Source organism: Numida meleagris, chromosome 1 (genome assembly GCF_002078875.1).
Source record: "Numida meleagris isolate 19003 breed g44 Domestic line chromosome 1, NumMel1.0, whole genome shotgun sequence".
NCBI lineage: Eukaryota > Metazoa > Chordata > Aves > Galliformes > Numididae > Numida > Numida meleagris.
Genome location: NC_034409.1, coordinates 74,741,134 through 74,761,838, shown reverse-complemented (window position 1 = coordinate 74,761,838; position 20,705 = coordinate 74,741,134). Strand labels below are relative to the sequence as shown.

The 20,705-nt window shown below is 39.7% G+C and overlaps 2 long non-coding RNA genes across 2 annotated transcripts; both read left to right on the top strand.

Moving 5' to 3' along the window:
- LOC110392454 lies at positions 2,431-6,414 on the top strand. The gene is made up of 3 exons (XR_002434384.1): positions 2,431-3,023; positions 3,728-3,901; positions 5,233-6,414. It is a non-coding gene; the product is annotated as an uncharacterized LOC110392454 (long non-coding RNA).
- Positions 9,114-20,705, top strand: LOC110397954. Its single transcript, XR_002438121.1, has 4 exons — positions 9,114-9,281; positions 14,382-14,462; positions 19,057-19,197; positions 20,243-20,705. It is a non-coding gene; the product is annotated as an uncharacterized LOC110397954 (long non-coding RNA).

The following is a 20,705-nucleotide window of genomic DNA, read 5'->3' as shown; positions in this document are numbered from 1 at the left end:
CTTGCTATCCCCAGGCAGATCGACACTTCCTGCCAGCTTGGTGTCGTCTGCATACTTACTGAGATGCTCTCAGTGCCCTCATCCAGGTCATCAATAAAGATATTGAAGAGGACAGGCCTCAGCACCGACCCCTGGGGAACACCACTCGTGACCGGTTCCTAGCTGGATTTAACTCCATTCACCACCACTCTCTGGGCCCAGCCCTCCAGCCAACTCCTTACCCAGCAAATCTTCCATGGAAGATTTCCATGGAATCTTCCATGGAAGGCCAGAACAGCATGGTGCTGGGACCCTTAGGACACTAACAGACTAATCTGAATTTTCCTCCCATACTCCTACCAATGGTCCCAGGACTCTGCTTCAGCTCAGCCTTGGGCTGTCCATCCCTACCTGAGCTATATTGTAGATATGCTTCTCTCCAGCTCGGTAACAGCCACACTGGTACCTGATTAAGTCCCTGATGATCCAAATCCATTGATTTCCCAGTTTGGCTTGCGTCCTTACCAGAAAATGCCCTGATGCTGTTGGCTGAACCTGTCTACTGCCTAAGTCTGCCCTGCTGGCTTTTCTTGGTCACTATGGGGCTACACCCTGGCTGGCAGGGCCCTGCCCTTGTAGCATTTGTCTCACAGTCTGTGGGAACAGCTAACCACTGCTGCTTCCCAACAGTGAGGAGCAGGGACCAGGGCCACAGATTTCTCCTCCAGTCTGTGCACCACCCCTGCTGCTTGTAAAGAAGTTTCATAGTGTATTCTGCTGTATGGGAACTGTTGAGTCAAGGCCTGAACCACTGATTGAGCACCTGGAGGAAAGACCCTCTCAGCCCTGGGAGCACAGGTAAAGGCAATTCACCTGTGTGACTGGAAGCCAGGCTCCACCCTCTTAGGCCTCATTTAAGGGCTGTCTGCCCATGAGGAAGTATTTCTTTCTAGAGATTCCTCCTAGGTGGAGCTTTTCTCTGTGAACCCAGAATCTTTTGATGTGGGTGAGTGATCTACTTCCCTTCCTTTGTAGTGTCTTTCTATTGTGCCAGTCCTTCCACCTCTTTTGTATCACCTTTGCCATTGTGTTGATCCTTCCGGTTGCTACATCTGCTACTGTCCGGCACCCAGAGCACTGCTGTGGTAATTGCTGCCCAGAATCAGGCCAAAGAGGACCAACCAAAATATGCACGTGTTCCCCTTCCTAGACAAGATCTATGTACTGAATAAACTGGGATTTCTCACTTCCTTTCAGTCACAATAAAAGTCATATATGGCAATTCAGTTGCAGCTAAATAGTAATAGCAAGAGATAATTAAAATAGTTTTAAAGAAACTAAAACCCATCTGAACTTTCCATCATTTTAAGCTTTGCTGCTAAGCAGAAGTTGCACAATATTCAGGAGCATTATGAGTTCCTTAAGAAAAGTTGATTGAGGAACACAGCAACAGAGTTATATGTGAAGTTCCTCTGTAGTGCATTGTAACAGATGAATGGCTGAATACAGCTTCCTTTTAAGTTTTCAAATAGAGTAACAATCCACAAAAGGTGAAAACAGTTTTTAGATAAATATAATTGCTGTGTACGTTCCTGTATTGTTTATCCTTTGTGGTTAAAATTGAAATGGCCAAGATGGGTACTTTATTTTCAATTAATACAATAGTAACTAGAATTGTTATAGCTGTAACAAGACTATATACGTTTTCAAATTAGTTTCCCAATTCATCAAAAAAAACTTTTTCCAGTTTCCTAAATATAAAAGCAATCTGATTCCCATATGCATACTTGGGCATGCTGTGAACATTCAGTTCCCAATGGATTCATGCTATTCCTAATTCTGTAATTGATGACACAATGATTATTTTAATTCAAAAGTACTGACTGCTGCAGGCAAAATCGGTCTGTGAGAAATAATCAGTAACTGAAAGTCTTGTTCAGTGATGAACTCTAGGGTAAGAGAAGTTAGTGGGAATTTAGTTTGCTGCATTGCAAATCCATAGCATCTTTATTCCAGCAGCAAGTCTGAAGTCAGTCCTCATTACTTCAGGATTATGTTCTGAGTTTCAGAAGTTTGATGGTTTAGCTGAAAATCATTGAACTCTTCTGGATGGAGTGGTCCTGCTCTCTCTCCAAGCAAAAGACAGGAAAAAATACACTTCTTAAAAAACAATGCTGAAATAAAAACTTTAAGCAAATATTTTCTGGTTGATTTCTCCCCCTGTTTTTTGCATCATGGGTCAAAGTCAAAATTTTATCTCAAGCTTGTTTAAATGCTGTTCTGTCAGCACTCCGTTAGTGGGCAGAAATATACAAATATGAGGAAAGAAAGTTCTGCATCTACAGAACACTCATTTAACCTAATTTTTTCCCAGTTTTCCATCTCACTGGGGCTTTCCCCCTCTTCCACCTCCTCAGAAGATTTCTCTTTTGGTCCCATCAAACAGTTATGCCATGACTTCACTTTCTCTTTAAGGCTAGTTCTGCACTGTCATAAATACTGTTGTATTCCTTCATGCCTGGTGTAACTTTGTTTCAGGTTACCCAGTCTTCTCCCTTCATGTTGCAAACCACGGAGGGAAGTATTTATGCTGGCTTTATACCTGCTGCAGGGGACCTCAGCCAGCAGGGTGATGCTGAGATATGGACATACAGAACCTGATTGGTCATGAAGTCTGTGAAAACATCACCTGGAAAAATCTTTTATTCTTTCCTGCCTTACATCTCTCTCTGCTGATGTTTCTCCATAGCCCTTACTTGAGTGAAGGAGACAGGGAGAAAACAGGGTACATAAGACACAACATGTGAAATATGGAGTTTTACTCTACAAAATTACTCCTAGCTTCAGCAATGCCTGTCTCACTTGCTGAGTTGCTGGATTTAATGCCTGTTGGTCCAAGACAACTCTTGAACCTTTGTATGTTCTAAGTTTCACCACAAGGAGATATCTGTGATGCTGCTTCTCCATCCAGGGAAGATTCGCAACCCTCATAGCCATTCCATGAACGAGGCTGCTTGGAGTTCACATCTCACCATCATCTTGAGGTAGGCTCTTTCTTGCTTCTCACAACCATTTCCACACCAACTGTTTTAGCAACTGCTCTTGGTTACTCTCTTTTCCAGACTGTCAGGCTGCAGGGAGGGAGAAGTGGTTTAAGCACCACTAACAAGGAGGTCAAAGGAATAGAAAAGATCTTTGCACTCTTATAGGGAAGGATTACAAGAAGGGTACTGTGAAATGCTCGATGACTTGCTGTTTCCAGTTGAGTCTGATGGAGAGAAGTTTGTACTTCACCTTGCATATGTAATGTGCATCTGACCTTTGCGAAGTCTGGGCTGAACTCTCTATATAGCTGTCTAGATAGTGTCCAATACATGGTCACCATTCACTGTGAAAAGAGAAGAAGGGAACCACTGCATTGGATAACCAGTGACCCTCAACAATCCTGTCATCCGTTTGACTGTCTGAAATCTGGACATTGATAACTAGCTATGGGTTGCACATGTGCTGAGTCCTTGTCTCCATTCCCGGGAGACAAGGATGGCATAATGAACTATCTAACACAGAAAAGCAAGTTTACTGTGTTTGTTTTTAACAGCTGAAGCAGAATAGATGTGTAATTTGGTCAGATGAAGCTGTCTGCATGCTACAACTTGAGCTCCCCAAAAGATTTATTTAGACAGCCAGGGCAGGCAGTCATTTAGACAACCTCTTCATTGCCTCTAACTTTCTGTGCATGTTTTTCCAGGTACTACTGGAAGATATCTGTCTAGGCCAACATTAGCAAAGGAAGGAAATTACAAGAACATATGGGAGTACCTGTCTTTCCCCTCAAATTCAATTACGGTGTTTCCTAGCATATATGGAATACTTATCATCCTTATCTGAGTGCTTCCTTCCAAGCTATTTTAACAGTTCTGTGGTAAGTTGATGGAAACAAAATGGCAGCACCCTCTGAAACAACTGGGGACAGTATTCATTGTAGAGTTAAATTTATACCTTTTATAATATCTCAATTTATATATAGTATTTATTCCAGGTTGTACAATCAAAAATAAGTTATTCAAGCTTGAAAACAATAGTTTAGATGAGTTGAGCAAGGGACAGTTCTCTATTCAACATTTTGGGTCTTTCAAACTCATATCCAAATTAAGAGAGCACTTAACAACACTACTCTAAATATTAATAGAATCAGCAATAAATTTCTATAATCCTTTCTTCAAGAATGACACAGCAGTGTTAAAGCTTTCTGTTTGTCAATTCAAAATTTGATTAATATGGTTAGGGATTTTGCCTGAAGTGTCATAGCTTCTAGTGGTGTTTCTCAACAGTTCTGATTTTTTAATAAACTATAAAACTTTTAAAATAAATGTTTTTTAACTGTATATTAAGTACTGTATTACTTTTTGGCAGAGAAATTATTGGCCACTAATTGTTAATTACAACCTACTCTCATGTTAGTTCTATTTATGACATACACTGTGTAATAAATGCATTCTGCTCAGCAGAGTCTTACAAAGGTCTTCAAACATTTAAAATAACTTCATCACAGGTGGTCTCACCTAAAGCTTCCTTCTAATAACTACAGAAGGATATAGTATTGAGTCTCTAGTCTCTCAAGAAAACTGGGGACACACTCAAAATAGACTTCTCACATCAGGCATGCTGTTGCTCTTTACTAAAAATCAACAGCAGTCAGTAAGGCAATAAGTGGAGAAAGGTCCATGTGTCACACTTCCTTTGCCTCTGAATTCTGTAAGAATTACTTTTACCTGTATGTGCTGCAGTCCAGCATCATCCTTAGTCTTAATCTTTTCAGTATGCATATGTGAGACAACAGTCAAGTTGCAGACAGCTTACTATGCCTGATTTTCCAGCCACATGTTCTTCCATGGCTGAGCTGTGTCAAATAAGGAGACAAGGGCTGGATATTCTTCATACTATTTATTAGTCTATATGTTTTAGTGAAATTAAATGTACACATAAAAATGTGTCAGTACTTTTGAATGCCACTACACAATAAAAGATACATTAATCAATTCCATATTCTCATTCTATTAATATACGTAATTATTAAGGAAAATGGTAGCTAACTATGAGATGGTAGAGCATTCACCATCCTGAATATGTAAGATTTATTTTCCAGACATAAGAAGTTTGCATCTGTCACCTCATAAATTGCTTGGGGGGGGGGGGACGACAAGAAAGGAAAGATTGACTATGTTTTAATCACTCTGTTGTTTCATCTTGCAGCAGAATTGCCAGGTCACAGTGTGAACCAACAGCTGAGCACCAGGTGAGAAGGCATGGGTAACCCAGGGAGCTCAGATGCAAGAAATGCACTTGAATGACTGGAAGGGGTGAAGCCTGGATCCAATCCTCTTCACCCTCATTTAAGGGTTAGCAGCCAAGGGAGTAGCATCTTTTTGGATAGATTGCACTCCTATTGAGCTGTAACTGGTTGCTGGATGGGATGTGCTAATTTTCCTTCTTTGTTACCTGCTTTTGCTCCACGGTGCCTGTATTCCATTAGAAGGCACTGTCATTGCCTTTTTTGGCCATACACACCTGTTTAGCTCCAGTTAGTTCACAAGCTTGTGCTCAAAAGTAGAAGACTTAAAGTAATGCAGTCACTTTTGTCCATGGAGATTTACAATTTTAAGTTATGCACTTGTTTTGGCTATAATATATAGGAATGTATATGGATTATTCCTCCCTCGTATAGAGTTCAAGATCATGGAAAAATCATTTTTAAAAAATCTTGAAAAAAGAACGCTGTGAAAGGGCTTCTGTAAGCTGTCATGTTACTGCTCTGTCCTAGTGCAATAATGATAACCTAATGTTATCTATTTCAGGGAGAAAAAATAATAACATAAAACAAGGGATTTCCTTTAACAAGATGTTTTATTGGAGCTTCAGGTCCCAGAACAAAATTATATGCAAGAAATCAAATGAGTCAGTCTTAGGAAGAAAGGTAGTTGCTGCCTATGGCAGAGAGTAGCATGGGGACAGGTATATCTGGCTTGCTTTTCTCTGACCTTTGCCAGCATGCTGCCTGGTGTGCCATGCTTTTTTGTTGTAGCTGAAGACCTGCCACCATTTTCATGGTCTGTTTAGACAAATGTCTTGATATGTACTGTGATCTTTGACACCCTCCACCACCTCTACCACTATCATATCTAATCATAGGAGATGGCTATTCCTCATTTATCTGCAATACTGGTTCCCCATTTCCTCTGTACTCCTGTCACTCCACTGGGACTGGTTTAAATTCAAGGTGGTTTAGTTTAAGGTGATGTGCCAATCACAGGAGTGCACTTGTATCTCAGTAACTCTACAATTCTTTATTCTGTTATTATCAGTTAGAAAATGCCTGCCTCTAAGTCTTCTGTGCTCTGTGAATTTGTAGCCAATATCCACCTCATTTGCTTTTTTATTTTCCAAGCTTTCTTCTCCTTCACACTCTAGTTATCTCCATCAGGTTATTTAGTAGAAAAAATAATTTTAAAAAGGCTGTATAAGCATGCAAACATTTCCTTGGTTTAAATGGAATATATTCTAATATACTGTGGCGAAGTGGAGACATCTAGTGACTATTTTGTATTATTTAAATAAAGGATAACTTTAAGGGAGCAAAAAAACTCTTCCAAATCCTTGAACTATCCTTTTAACGGTACATACATCTTTACACGTTTTCCCCAAATCCACTGACAAAATAACTTTGTCAGTTCTGTGTAGAGGAAAACAGTGATCAAACATCTAAGCTTCTAAGCTTCCAGAGCCCCTTTTCCCCAGGTATCTTATAGGCCTTGGACTCCACAATAAATAAATCCAGAAGAATGCTAGTAAAGTCATGTAGGTTTACATTGCTGGCAGTGAGGGCACAGTTTAGAGCATAAGTGCCGATACAAATACCTTCCTCATTCTATTCTACAGAAGAAAAAAATCTGCCTTGAAATATCCTAACTGCAATGTCAGGCTGCAAGTGTATCTTCAACTGAACCATCACTTGCCCAATCAGGGAAGGGGGAGATGGTTCCTTTCAACAGAAATTCTGTAATCTTGAGATTGTGTGCTTCCTCATTTAGGTGCCTAAGGGTGTTGACATCTAAACTGTTTACTTATACTTACTTTCCAATCAGTAGAGAGAAAGTGCCTCCAGGGGCCTATCATCTTATCTTACAAACCAGAGGAATGATCCCTGAATGTCTCCCTCAGGAGAAAGAGGTGCTAAGGGAGAGGATCTGGCTTCAAGGTATGTGCATTGCTTATTGTCCCAGGTGCATACAACAAAGCAGGCAAATCTAATGGTGCTCGTTTCTCTTGTCAGAAACCTCCTTTCTTTAGAGGATGACTGTACTAAATCACACATGAATTAGACTACTGCGGCAAGCCAAGCTACTAAAAATGCCCTTTGCAAGTGAGTTCCCCTTTCCCTACAGGCTGTTCAAAGATGGCACATTATCAAATGTGAACTCACCTGCAAACATCCTACTGAATGAACAAAATCTTAGTGCACGGTACAGCTGAGCTGTTAGGGTGGTACACACTGGAGAAGCCTGTGGAAGACAAGAAGCAGAGTGTAAACAGTTATACCAACTGAAAGAGTGAATACATTCAGGTCCCTCCAGAGCAGTTATCCTTGAACAGTGTGGATGTGCCTGCAATGTCATGAGGCAGGTAGAGGCTTGGCCCAGAAGTGACAAATCCTTCTCTGGCACAGCTGATAAAGATGTTGTAAACTTAACTGTGTTACCTTGGCATTAAGTAACAAGACATGCACATATATTAAACAATTTCCTAACGATCCTTCAAACAAGAAGTAGCTGTATTGTTTCACAGTGCTATTCTGGCCTTTTAGCATAGATGTATCTCATCTAGGGATATTCAGTTTCTTCCTTCTTTTTCTCTGAAATGGAAATTGTCATTGTTTTTCCAGTTTGAACAAGGCAGTTTTCAGCAAGTCTTCAAGTATGGCTGAGTAGTTCACATCTACTCCAAGTCATTGAAGTAGAATAAAAAAAATCAAGACACTTGACCTCTCTTCTTTTTCTGTATCTAGTTTGGTAGGCTCCATAAAGAGCCTGGCATTAGCAGGTAAGACCAAAAGTAGCAAGCCATGTCACTTTAAACCTGTTCCTGAGAGAAAAGGAAATTACACACAGCCTTTTAGTTACTAGCGTTACTAACAGCATGACAGCCCATTCTTGAAAGAGTCTAATGATTTAGGCTGAAAAAGCCAACATCCTACTTTCATGGCTGGTCTCAAGAGGCCAGTATATTGAACTTCTTCACTTACCACCATGAGAACTCTGTTGACTTCATCTTGAATGCACTCTTCTAACGGGGGGCGGGGGGGGAATAAAAAAATAAAATTAAAAAAAAAACAGGATGTTGACTGTCTTTAATGCGAACAGTTGATCACCAACTTGCAGCATACTCACAGGTCAGACTCAGCCCTGATTCAGTTCTGATCTTAATGATGCCCCTGGCTCATAAGTATTAGTATGTCATCTGCAGCTGACTAAAGACAAGATATTTCCCTGGGCAAAGAATTCAAAGATTTGTCAATTTATAGAAATTTGTTAAGTTACCATAAAACCAAAAAATTTGAAATTTCTGAGTAAAGGAAAATCTGAAAGAAAAAAATGTTGACATAATAGGCTCTCTTTCTTTCAAATCCAAATTTAAAAATTAATTTTATTCATTATAGAATAATGAAGCAAAAAAAAAATCAATACATTAGATGTTTCAGCAATGTCTTTCTTCATTCATCATCACTTTCTGACTTCAACTTTAAACTAGCAAAGTTTAGGAGGAAGTGACTTGAGAGTCACAGACAGATTTTTCTCTTAAAAGAGGTTTAAGTGTCCAGTTAGTTTGAATAGGCTATGAGCATGCTCAGCATGTTGGCAGATCTTGTTCCAGATCAAAATTATGAGTGGGTAGGAGGTCACAAATATGAGCAAGCTGATAAAAATCACAAATATAATGGTTTTATTGCAGATGCATCAACAGGAGAGGCTAAAAATAATGATACAAAGTGAGAATTTACATAAGAAAAAAAAATGAAGCATCTAGTTTCCTTCCATTATACAGACAGCTAAACCTTTACTTTGACGTATTGTGGTGTGATGGGTGGGAGGAGGCCAGAAAGGATGTCATGGGGGGTGCTACTTCTTCAGTGAGTCCATTTTGATTGCAGATCTGAAGAGATTTCTTCAAAATGGCAAGTAAGGTGATTTATGCAGAGGTATCACCTGGGGAAAGAGTGCATTTTACTTCACAGACTGCAGATGCAGGTAACAAACAGCCATCTTAACATTACGTACTTAAAATTTTTTCTTCAGTAATGCATTCTTAAAACTTTGGTTTTTTAATTGAAACATCCATAACATGCTGAAATCTTGTTCAAAGCATTTTTAGAAGCATTAATACATACCTGTCTATTATATATTAATCCACACGGAAACTTTATGTTTATTAGTAGAATGAATATTTATTTTTATGAAAAGTAAAGACTTATCTCTAAAATCCCATTCTGGATTACAGTAGAATGGCTGAAAAGTGATGCTTCTGAAATATGCAGAAATGCAAGATATTAATACAAATTATTAGAAACTCGTGTGTAGTTATAGTGCACTGAGGGCATTGAATCTATTTCTTTCTCCTGCAGCATAACTTCATTTTAAATTCTACTTTGATTAATTTTCTTAAACACCAGAAATAATTTTTAAATGTGAAACAATAGGTCTTCCTTTCTTTTCTTTCATTCTTTCTCTCTCTTTCTCTGCCTCTGTGCCATTCTCCCCCTCCTGCATTTGCATTTTGAGAAAAACACAAGTCAAGAATCAGTAGGTATTTCTATAATACGGTCATATGTGTATGACCTATTGATGCCTTCTACCATAAAACTACATTACTTTAAAAATGTATTTTCAATAAAGTGCCGAAGATATCCACTAATGGATATAATTCATGCTTTAAAACAAATGTATCTAGTTACGTTTTTTTATTTCGATCAAAAAAATAGATCTTTGTTGGCTATAAGACAAACATGGAAAAACTATTTAAAATCATATTCAGAGGTGATAGCATGAAAGGCAAAGGTTTCCAGAATAAAAGCAGTCTTTATTATATAAAAATAAATTTTGTTGATTTTGTTTTTGGTGGTATGTATTAGTGGTCTATCTTCAGCTTTCATATGTAAAGTCAGCTTGACAGCATGACCACAACTAGTTTGCTGCAGAAGAGCCAAACCGTCAGGACAATTCCCAGTGTAGAATTACCCCATAAGTACTTATTGGAGAGGCATACACATCCAATACACACAACTATTTGTATAAAATGTTTCAAAATTCAGGAGTATAAAAGTCTGTTTCATCTAAATTATGTTTCATCATCTGAGATTATCCTTTGAAATCCCACCTATATTTTAATGCTTTCATTATTATTGTTCTTCTAGCTGTTTTTAATATACTTTGGTAAAATATGCTTAAAAGTTGCCATTGTAGGTTATATTGAGAGCCCTCTAACTCAATAACATATTTCTGAAAGTTGCCAATGGTAGTTTCTTGGACTGACTGTACCTAAAAATAAAAACTGGATGGCAAATTACATGGCCAACTAAGAAACAAAATTTCAGGTAAAAAAAGTTTTTCTTACACTTCAGAATATGACAGTGTGGAGTTCACCCTTTCAATTTTTTTTGAAAAATCTTTTCCATTGTAACACTAATATTCTTTTCGCTTCTGAGAGAATGTTGCATCCCTTTGGTGTCTATGAAGTTCTTTCATAAAATCCTGAAACAATGACTCCTGTAGTCTGATTAACCTTGCATAAAGAAATACTCTAAATCAGTCTTAAATTTGCCACCTATAGTCAGTGCATCCTACTGAGACATAGTGAAAAAAAAAACCACCTGATATATTTACCTAATATTTTTCTTTCGTATTTCAAACTAATATTTTTCTTACATACGTACATACCCATTACACGTTTTTATGGTCTCCATCTTCGATTACTACATGTGCTCAATTGCTTTCAATGGTTAGAACAGCACAGCACAGGAAACTGTGGCCCTCATCTTATGCTAGGTGCTGTGAACTCTTCTGACTCCCCACCTTCTGTGTAAGAAAGATGTTGCATTCAAAGTGACAGAGATTTAATAATGCTTAGTATTAAAAGGGTTTAGATTCACGATTTTTCATGAGCCAAAATGCAGACCTCAGGAGCTCTAGCACTCTGAGGATGTTGTTTTTCTTTAGTCAAAAACTTGGTATTTGCCATGCTACAGTGAGGTCAGCCATTTGCCTGCCAATGTGCAAAGAAGGCAGCAGCTGCTGTCTTAACTCCACACGTTTTACTTTAGATCATCGATATGACCTGAAAAAGAACAAAGTTGCTCCTAGAAGACAGGAATAATAGCTTAGGATGTCAAAGAAAAGGGTTTTCGTACTGAGGGATACCTCTGCCTTACCTTACTACAGAACTCTAGGTCTGGCCTACTTCCCCATGGGCACTGTGCCCAGCTCCCACCAGTCTGTACCCTGCTTCTCCTCTGCCTTCATCCGCTGCTGCCTTGAGGTTCTGCATGTTATGGCAAGAGCTTTTAATCTCCACTTTGAGTCCTACATTTTGCACTGTTTTAATCTTCACCTGCTCATCTTCAGAGAAAAATCTCTTCGATTTCTCTCTAAAGAAAAGGAAGAATTTCATACATTATCAGCAAACTAAAATGATGTACATAGTCCGGGAAATGGAGCTAAAGATGCATAGCAGACAACCTACAGTTGATACAAAAATACAGTTCCTTCCTCACTTCCTTCCACTGTCACATTTGTAGAAAACTGCAGAGGTCTGTCAGGTATGTCCTGGTCATCCTCTGCTTTCCCTCTCCCTCCTACTCTGACAATCCATGGAGGGATTTAATATCACAAGCTGGAGGAGAAAATGTGCCATAGGGCAACTCCTCACCTTGTTAGATCTGCAGTCATCTTCCTATTTATATACCTTACTGTGAGCTTTTCTGATTTTACAATGTTGCTTATTTGGGCCAATGGGCCTGTGGAGAGTCTAGGCAGAGAGATGTCTTCTGGGCATACATCTAAGTGTATGAATTTTAAAGCACTGTTTACATGATGCAGACAGACATGATAGAAGTAGAAATTAAGTACTTAAACATTATCTTGCCTGCTTTAAGTTTGATGTCTAGGACTTGTTACTGAAATTGCACTGCTATTACAGTGAAAGAGATCTCTTCCGTTACAGAGATGCTAGCTTAATCATCCGTTGAATATAACTGTCAGTTGTAGGCCTCCAAATATTATGAGAACAATGATGTTAAGGCAAAATAATCCAAGTAAACAACCGTCTTACTTCGGAAAATGAACGGCTGATGTTGAAAACCCTACTGCCTAGTCCTCTTTCAGCCCAATTTGCACTCCTGATAATGGGATGGGAATTCTTCTGAATTTAGGCTGAGAGGCCTGAGAGGGAATGTGCACTTTGTCAGGCAGTCTCAAGCCTCTGGAGAAACCTGTCCTGAAAGTATTTCACTAGTCTCCATTGATCCTAAAATTCTTGAAATGCACAGTGAGAACACTTTTTTTTTTTCAGTGGTTGCAACCATGAGTATCACAACCATACTTGTGGCTACCAAGACAATCAAGGGTTCTCTACTGCCTAACGACTAGACATGGAACAGGGAGACTTCCAGCAGCGAGTGATAGGAACACTGTCCTCTGTGATGTCACTTTTGAAAACCTAATGTCAGACAGTGACACAGAAAAACTGGAGTGTTTACCACACAAGAGGCAATACTATTGTGCATGGAAATACGCCTCCCAATAACAGAAAAGCCATAGTTTATTTTGCCTAAATGCTGTCTGTCTCAAGGCAATTCTTTCATTGCAGCCAATATCTGCAAGCAGTCTGCTGATGCCAGGTAGTTTTCAGAAGGAATGGATGCATGCTCTGAGGCAAGGGTAGAAGACCTCTTCCTGAGATACGCAAAAGACAGTTTGACCAAATGAAAGGAGGAGATCTTTACAAAATAAATTCTAAAGATAGATTTGTTAGAGCAGAGGTGATCTGGGAAGCTCTTTATCCCGATGATCAGCTGAAAAATTGGAAAGAAACATCAGGAAGAAGAGTGACAAGTAACACTTGGAAGAAACAGATAAGCTGTAGCTGGAGGAAAATCAGTTTTCGCATGTGATTTGTAAGCCTCAATGCAACAAATAGCGTAATTGTTCACAATGAGAGAAAGACTTGCTCCATTACCTTGGCTTCGGAAACAGGGACTTCTAAGCCCATAATCTCAACTCAATGGAGATGACCACTTGCACTGTGAGTGGTCATGCCAGTTCTGCCAGCAAAAATGATTCTTATCAAGGAAAGCAAATGCCAAGGGCACTGATGTAAGAAATGAGAGTACCTCCTCTGCCATCAAGTGAGAATGGTAATAAATTAACGAAGCAATAAAGACTGAGATAAGTCCACTGTTAATTCTTCTGTCCTCAAGTTTCTGTCTCGTGTAATTAAGAACAGAAAAAAAAAGAAAAAAAAACCTTGCTTTTGGACTATTCTGGATGAGAATTAATTGCAGCCAGGTGTCCCTTAAGGTTTTTTGATAGAACATTCTTTGTACTTAAAATCTTTTCTCTCCTTGTAGTGATGCCTTCCAGCAATTAATTAAAACCTAATTTAAATACTTGGAAGAATGAACTTAAGGAATAATAATCTGTGGATGAAATGAAAACAGTATGCTTACAGTTTACATAATATTTTACGTGACTTTACATGATCAACTGTTGGAAGTGATATTTAATTCGTAAGGGAAAATAGCTTGCCTTTCTGCACATGTAGTGCAGTATAGCTTTGTTCGAGTCAGAACTATGTTCCTCTGTGTGAAAGAAACTGTGGAAAACAGGCATGGTTTGTACCTATGTCAAAGATCCAAATTCACTAGGAAGAAAAAGTTTATTGAGAAATACATAGAAAAAAAATCAGCCCCCCAAATGTTGCCATTGATTAACTTTGCTTAAATGTCAACAGAAAACATACGTGTGGATAAGATAGGGAATAATAAGAATATTAACTTCTTTAAAATTTCCTAAAACTTAATAACTGACTAACTTCTATTGTACTTATTCAGAAAACTGCACAACGGGACAATTATTTGCAAAAGCTCTTCCAGTACTTCCTTTTTGACAAATTCATCCAGTGACATGCAAAGTTTACCAGAAAAAAAAAAAAAAGAAAGCAACTTCTTGTCTGTGATCTTGCTCTTATCTCCAAGAAGGCCTGAGGCTGGAAGGTAGAGGGTGCTGGATCCAATGAGAAACACAAGGGCTGGTCTCAGGCAGTTCCTCTAACTGGAGCACTTTTTGTTTCTGCAGGTGAACAGATCACGTACGCTGAGGTGAAAAGGAGGCGGAAATCTGACACACCGGACAGTATACCGAAGACTACATATCAAAGTACTGCAACACAGCAGGAAGTTTAAAACATCTCATTATATGTTAGCTGCTTTGTAAACCATTGTAATTACATATTTGCATGTAATGGAAGAGTTGCTTGGTGTTAGATGTCCAGAGAGATGAGGTATGGTTTAGGCAAATTTACATTTGATTGCATTGCCTGGGAGCAAGTGGTGACCTTAGGGCACATTGCTGTAGACAGTATTCTGTCTCTGCTGTTCACTGCATGCAGTCTCAAACACACCAGCTCAGTAGAATCTCTGGTGTCCCATCTCCCTTCTTCAGTTGGGGTGTTTTGGTTCAGAAATGTCTGAATTTAAAAGGCTGTACATTGATTAAGTATGGCTTGTTTGGTTGCTTGTTTGGTTGCTTTGTCTGTTTTCTGTGGTTGTTTTTGTTGTTGTTGTTGCTGTTTTTTGTTTGGTGGTGTTTGAGTTGGGTTGGTTTTGTTGGGTTGGTTGGCTTCTACAGCATGGCACAGAATACACTGTAACATGCTGCCAGAAACCGAATTAGATTATCACATAAACTATGGTAATATCTTTAGGGTATAGTGCAATAGATCAGTTCTCGAAAGAAGGAGCTATCACTGTCCATGTCTGCACCATTAAGGGGGAATGGTTCTGTGAAATATAACTAGGCTTCCTCCAAGAAGGAACCAGTTAGATCATCCCAGAAGGATCCCAGAAGCAAATGAATGTGCACCATGCAGGCTTTGTAGTCTGATGGAGGACCAGCACCTGGAGCGGAGCAAGTAGCAGACAAACTGCTATCCCATGCCTTTAGCGCATAGATCTGTACACAACACAGCAACTCCCCACTCATTCAGCCCACAGATATCCTACTTTTATGGAGTATGGGACAGTATCACTCTCCATCTTTTCTGCAGATAATTTTGATCTGTTTTTCCCTGATCCCCACTCCTGAGAGGATGCTTAGAACCCATGGTTAAAGTTTGTTTTGCAATAGAGACAGTGGAAAACTTTTCCTTCTAGCAACAATTTCCATGCATTGTTTTTCATTTCCAAATGCATTTAGAAACATTAAACAGGTCATCAATATCATTTAAAGCACAGAAATTGAATTAATTTTAGAAAGTGATAATTAGTCCTTAAACAGTTATTCAGTAAGTTCAGATAACTTGTATCTGATCTTTTTTGAAGTGAAAATTTTAAGATACATTACATTAATTTTTCAAAAACTGAGACCTGCCCTTGAAGTAAATTTTGTTTTTCAAAGTAAAATAATATATTGGATATGAGTGATAATTTGCATATATGAAGTGAACACAAGTAAGAGATGGAAAGAAAATATTTGCACTCATGTAGTGCAGAAGAACAACAAGCTATTTTTAGAAAAAAATGTTAGCTGCGGAAAGTGCTAAGTGAGAACAAATGTTCCCATTGCTGTGTTAATTTGGCCTTACTAGAGGGGAAAAGAAACTGAAAGTTTCAGACAATGTTTCTTATTAAAAGTGGCAGTCAGTCAGAAAGGAAAGTGGACTAAATACATATCTCAGTCCTGCTTTTATAAGGGTAAAACCAGTTTACTGGCTTCTTTTAAATTCACTCTGATTTTATGTTGCTGAAGTTGGGATTGTACCGCAGAATCAGAAGTATTACAAGTGATGCAATGTATGGTTTTGATATTTTGTCATCTTCTGCTTGTTGACTGCCTTTTCATACTTCAGTCCTCACTTCTTTCTCTGATTTTGCCTATGCTATCCGTATTTCCAGGTTTGCAGAATTTTAGAATCAGATAATCATTATAGAATCATAGAATAACGCAAGTTGGAAGGGGCCCTTAAGTATCACCAAGTCAAACTCTTGGCTCCACACAGAACCACCCAAAAATCAGACCATATGTATGAGAGCATTGTCCAGACTCTCTTGAACTCTGGCAAGATAGATCCAAGCAACAACCGCTTGCGGAGGCAGACACAGACCGACCTCCCGCTGAAGAAAGAACACCTGAACCAACCAGAACCAACCCCCCCTCACCAACAGGCAAGGCACTCACGCACCCTCCCTGGTCAACAGAGAGAGGAGATCAGCACTACCCCTCTGCTCCCCATTGTGAGGAAGTTGTAGGCCATGATGAGGTCTACCCTCAGTCTCCTCTAGGCTGAACAAACCAAGGGACCTCAGCCGCTCCTCAGACTCTTCCCCTCTAGACTCTTTACCATCTTTGTAGCCCTCCTTTGGACACTTCCTAATAGCTTTATCTCCTTTTTGTACTGTGGCACACAAAACCACACACAGTACTCAATGTGAGGCTGTACAAGTGCAGTGTAGAGTGGGACAATCACTTCCTTCAACCGGCTGGCAATACCATGCTTGATGCACCCCAGGATTTGGTTAGCCTTCCTGGCTGCCTGGGCACACCGTTGACTCATGTTCAACTCACTGCTGACCAAGACCCCCAGACCTCTTTCAGCAGGGCTGCTCTCCAGAATCTCATCCCTAAGTTTGTATGCATAGCCAGGATTGCCCCATCTCAGGTGCAGAATCTGGCACTTGCTCTTGTTAAACTAACTTCAAGCAGTTAGTGATTGCCCAGCCCTCTAATTTGTCTAGATCTCTCCGCAAGGCCTCTCCACCCTCAACAGGGTCAGCAACTCCTAATACTCCAATACTGAATTAGTACTGTCAGCAAAAATACTCAAAACATCCTTCTAGACCTATATCCCAGTCATTTATGAAAACATTAAAGAGAACTGTTCCTAAAATGGAGCCCAAGGGAACTCCACTACTGACTGGCTGCCAGCCTGATATAAATCCATTTACTATAACTCTTTTTGTCTGACCTGTCAACCAACTACTCACCCATTGCATTGTGTTTTTGTCTAGCTGTATGCTAGACAAAAGGATACTGTCAAGAAGGATACTGTGAGAAACAGTATCAAAAGATTTACTGAAATCCAAAAACATAACATCAGCTAGCTTCCATTGGACAACTAGGTGGATGACCTTGTCAAAAAAGGAAAGTTATTTAAACAGGACCTTCCCCTCATGAGCCCATGTTGGCTGTGACCAGTGACCACACTGTCCTCCAGATGTTTTTCAATAACTCTCAGCACATTTTTCTCCCTAATTTTACCAGGCACTGAAGTGATACTGATAGGCTTCTAACTACCAGAGCCTTCTTTCTTGCCTTTTTTTGAAAATTGGCCAGCTTCCAACAATATTTGCCAGCTTTCAGACAACTGAAACCTCTCTAGATTCCCAAGACCATTGAAAAATAATTGAGGGAGGTCTCACAATGACATCGGTCAGCTCTCTGAGTACCCTGGGATGAATCCCATTGGGTCCTGTGAACTTATATGCATCCAGGTGGAGCAGCAAATCTTGCACTAGTTCAAGGTTGACTGGGAGTTGATCGTTACCACAGTCACAGTCCTCCAACTCAGGGTACCTCAGGTGCCAGAGCCCATCATCAGTGTTGAAGACAGAGGCAAATAAGGCATTGAACATCTCTGCTTTTTCTATGTCCCTGTTTGTAAGGCGACCATTCTCATTAAGTAACGAACCAGTGTTCTCTCTGGTCCTTCTTTTGTTGTTACCGTATTTTAAAAAAACCCTTTTTATCGTCCCCCACAGTACTGGCCAGCTTTAACTCACATTCTTCACTGAAACATCTTTAAAGGTCACAGAAATTAGGTGCCTGTTCTAATTCTTTTTTATTATTATTATTTTTTTATCATACAGATCAGTATGAAAACTGTGAAGGAATACGGATCAGAGGATCACAAGCACAGAGATCCTGGGCAGGATTACAGAGCCAAAAGCAGAAAATGATGGAGTCAGGGATTTAACAACTAATAAAACATGGATTTCTTTGTTGCGCTTAAAAAGAGTAATAAGAGCCTATCTGGGAAAAGCAGTCTGTAGAATTCCAAATTACCTATGAAAATTTTTTCAAAAAGCCTGAAGGAAAACATCATGATTTCCTTCTGAGTCTTCAGCTGTGTATACTCAGAATAACAATCCATGCTAGCATCACTGTTATGAGCCATTTTCCAAAGAACCCTGAGGGACAAAACAGCTAGGTATATTGCTGAACAAGATGCATTGGTAGAGCTGTGTGGCCACAGCAGGTGAACTGCACAGTAAGGTGAGAGTGCTGGCAAAGCTGTGCACAGCTTCAGGAAATGAGAGGTCATGTTTTTAGGCATCTTCTCAACATCTAGCATGATAAAAACTAGAACTAGCCAGGTTCTTCTGATCATGAAAATGTGAATTCATATATAAGCATATATGAATAAGGGTTTTATTTTTGCTTAATAACTAAAATTATAACTAAAGCTAATAAAAACATTTTCCAAAGGAGTATTAAGTTTCTACAAATACATCTAACTGGGGAATAACAAAAAGCAAACCCAACTTTTTCAATTGTATCTACAGCACACTGAAGATATCCTCATAAATTTCACTTTCTACAGGTGCTAGATCTCTAGCTCAGTAACAAGACTGCTTCCCTCCCTACCTCTTCCCCCCAGCCCCCTTCCTCTTCTCCGTGAATAATACATAACTTGGAAAAAAAAATCAGTTGCTTCTGCCTGTTGTGAGACCTTTCTTCCTTTTCTCTTCACTAGCGGCCTGCTCTGAGAACGCGCACTGGTGTTACATTGCCATCATCCTGTACTTCTTCGCAGTGATTCTATTCATCACTGTGATCCTCTTAGCAAAGGAATGTGGGATTTGAAACGAATGATGTGGTTCAGCTGACAAATGGGGTAAGACACTTCTATCCATATTTGTATTTTCATTTAATACTCTCACACTATCAGAAGAGGTGCAAGGAAGGATCCTACCCATATGATAAAGTCTCTGTCAAAAATTCAGTCAGCCAGCAATTCACAGTCACACTCAATAATATCTAGCTCCCTGCTGATGATGCATAGTGCACTAAACTGAGCACATTTTAATAGCCAAGAGCTTTGGCAGAACTGCCTGAAAGGTAGAAGAGCAGGTCTTCGGTTTTGCCTCATTATTTAATCATAGGCACCTCTCAGCTGTGGAGGGAAATAACCCCACCAGCCTGCCACAAAGGAAAGCTACAAGTTGCTGGTGCAGATGGAGGGGATACCTACAATGGCTGCCCAGGCCAGGATGAACAGGGACCTGCTGGAGTGACATGAGACAAACAAGCTGTGTTGATCAGCCTGACATTTGAAGGAAACCCAAGGAGCAATTGTCCAGTTTTGACCAGGAATGGCAGGGAACAGCTTTTCAGGGAAAATCTTCCCAATCACATCCAGTGCTACCAGGTTCCTCCATGGGCAGCATTGGAAAAGCAATGCCACCTTCATGCCAACACAGCTGACATGGGGCATATGGAGAAAAAAGAGCAAACATAAGCATCTGTGCCTATCTCACTTTAGAGCTTTTGGGAAATCTTTTGGGAAATCATTTGGGAAAAGGACATGCGCCATGGAAAGCAGACCTAGTACTAAGACATGCTCCTTGTACAGCTATAAAGTGTGTTTAATCACTCCACTGGATCACTCCCCCTGGCAGCTGTCAATAGCTGTGCTGAAGACACCACCTCAGATCCAGTGCCAGAAGCAGTGTCCCTGCCGCTGAGCAGTGTTCTCCTCACTGCAGCTAAATCACAACAGGAGGGGCAGTGGCTCACTAGTCATATTTGCTCTACCAGGCCTCCACCTCAAGGCATGGCCCATTTGCCCGTGGTCCCCATGACGCACAAGTGCCCTCCCTTTACTCAAGAGGATCCTTCAGTAACATAATCTGTTAGCTATGGTCTTTTTTTATTTCCAGGAAAGTCAGATCAGAAAGGCTCTGCTTCTTCAACAAAACAAGACAAAATGCTTGCTATAATGTTATTTCCTCTGCATAGACTTCTATGGAAGAAGACATGCCAACCGTTTGACCACTCTTCAGTTACTTCTTCCAGGATTTTCTTGAAACCTTTAACCTCTCTATATATGGGCAAAATATATTATTGATATAATACTACCAGCAATCGCCACATGGTATCAGCGCACGTAACAAGGTACTGGCTCAAGCTACTGCATCATTAGTTGGACCTATGTCTTGTCTACACAACACAAATGACCAGGAGAACCCATTTGAAACATCACTTTTATTTCGTGCATGACTTGATTTTACAGTAATCTGTCGTGTAGATAACCTTTTAGATTTTGATACGGTCAAGGGCAAAAATGCATGGATAAAATAGAGAATGTGAATGGTTGCACTAAACTTTTTTTTATGAGGTCCA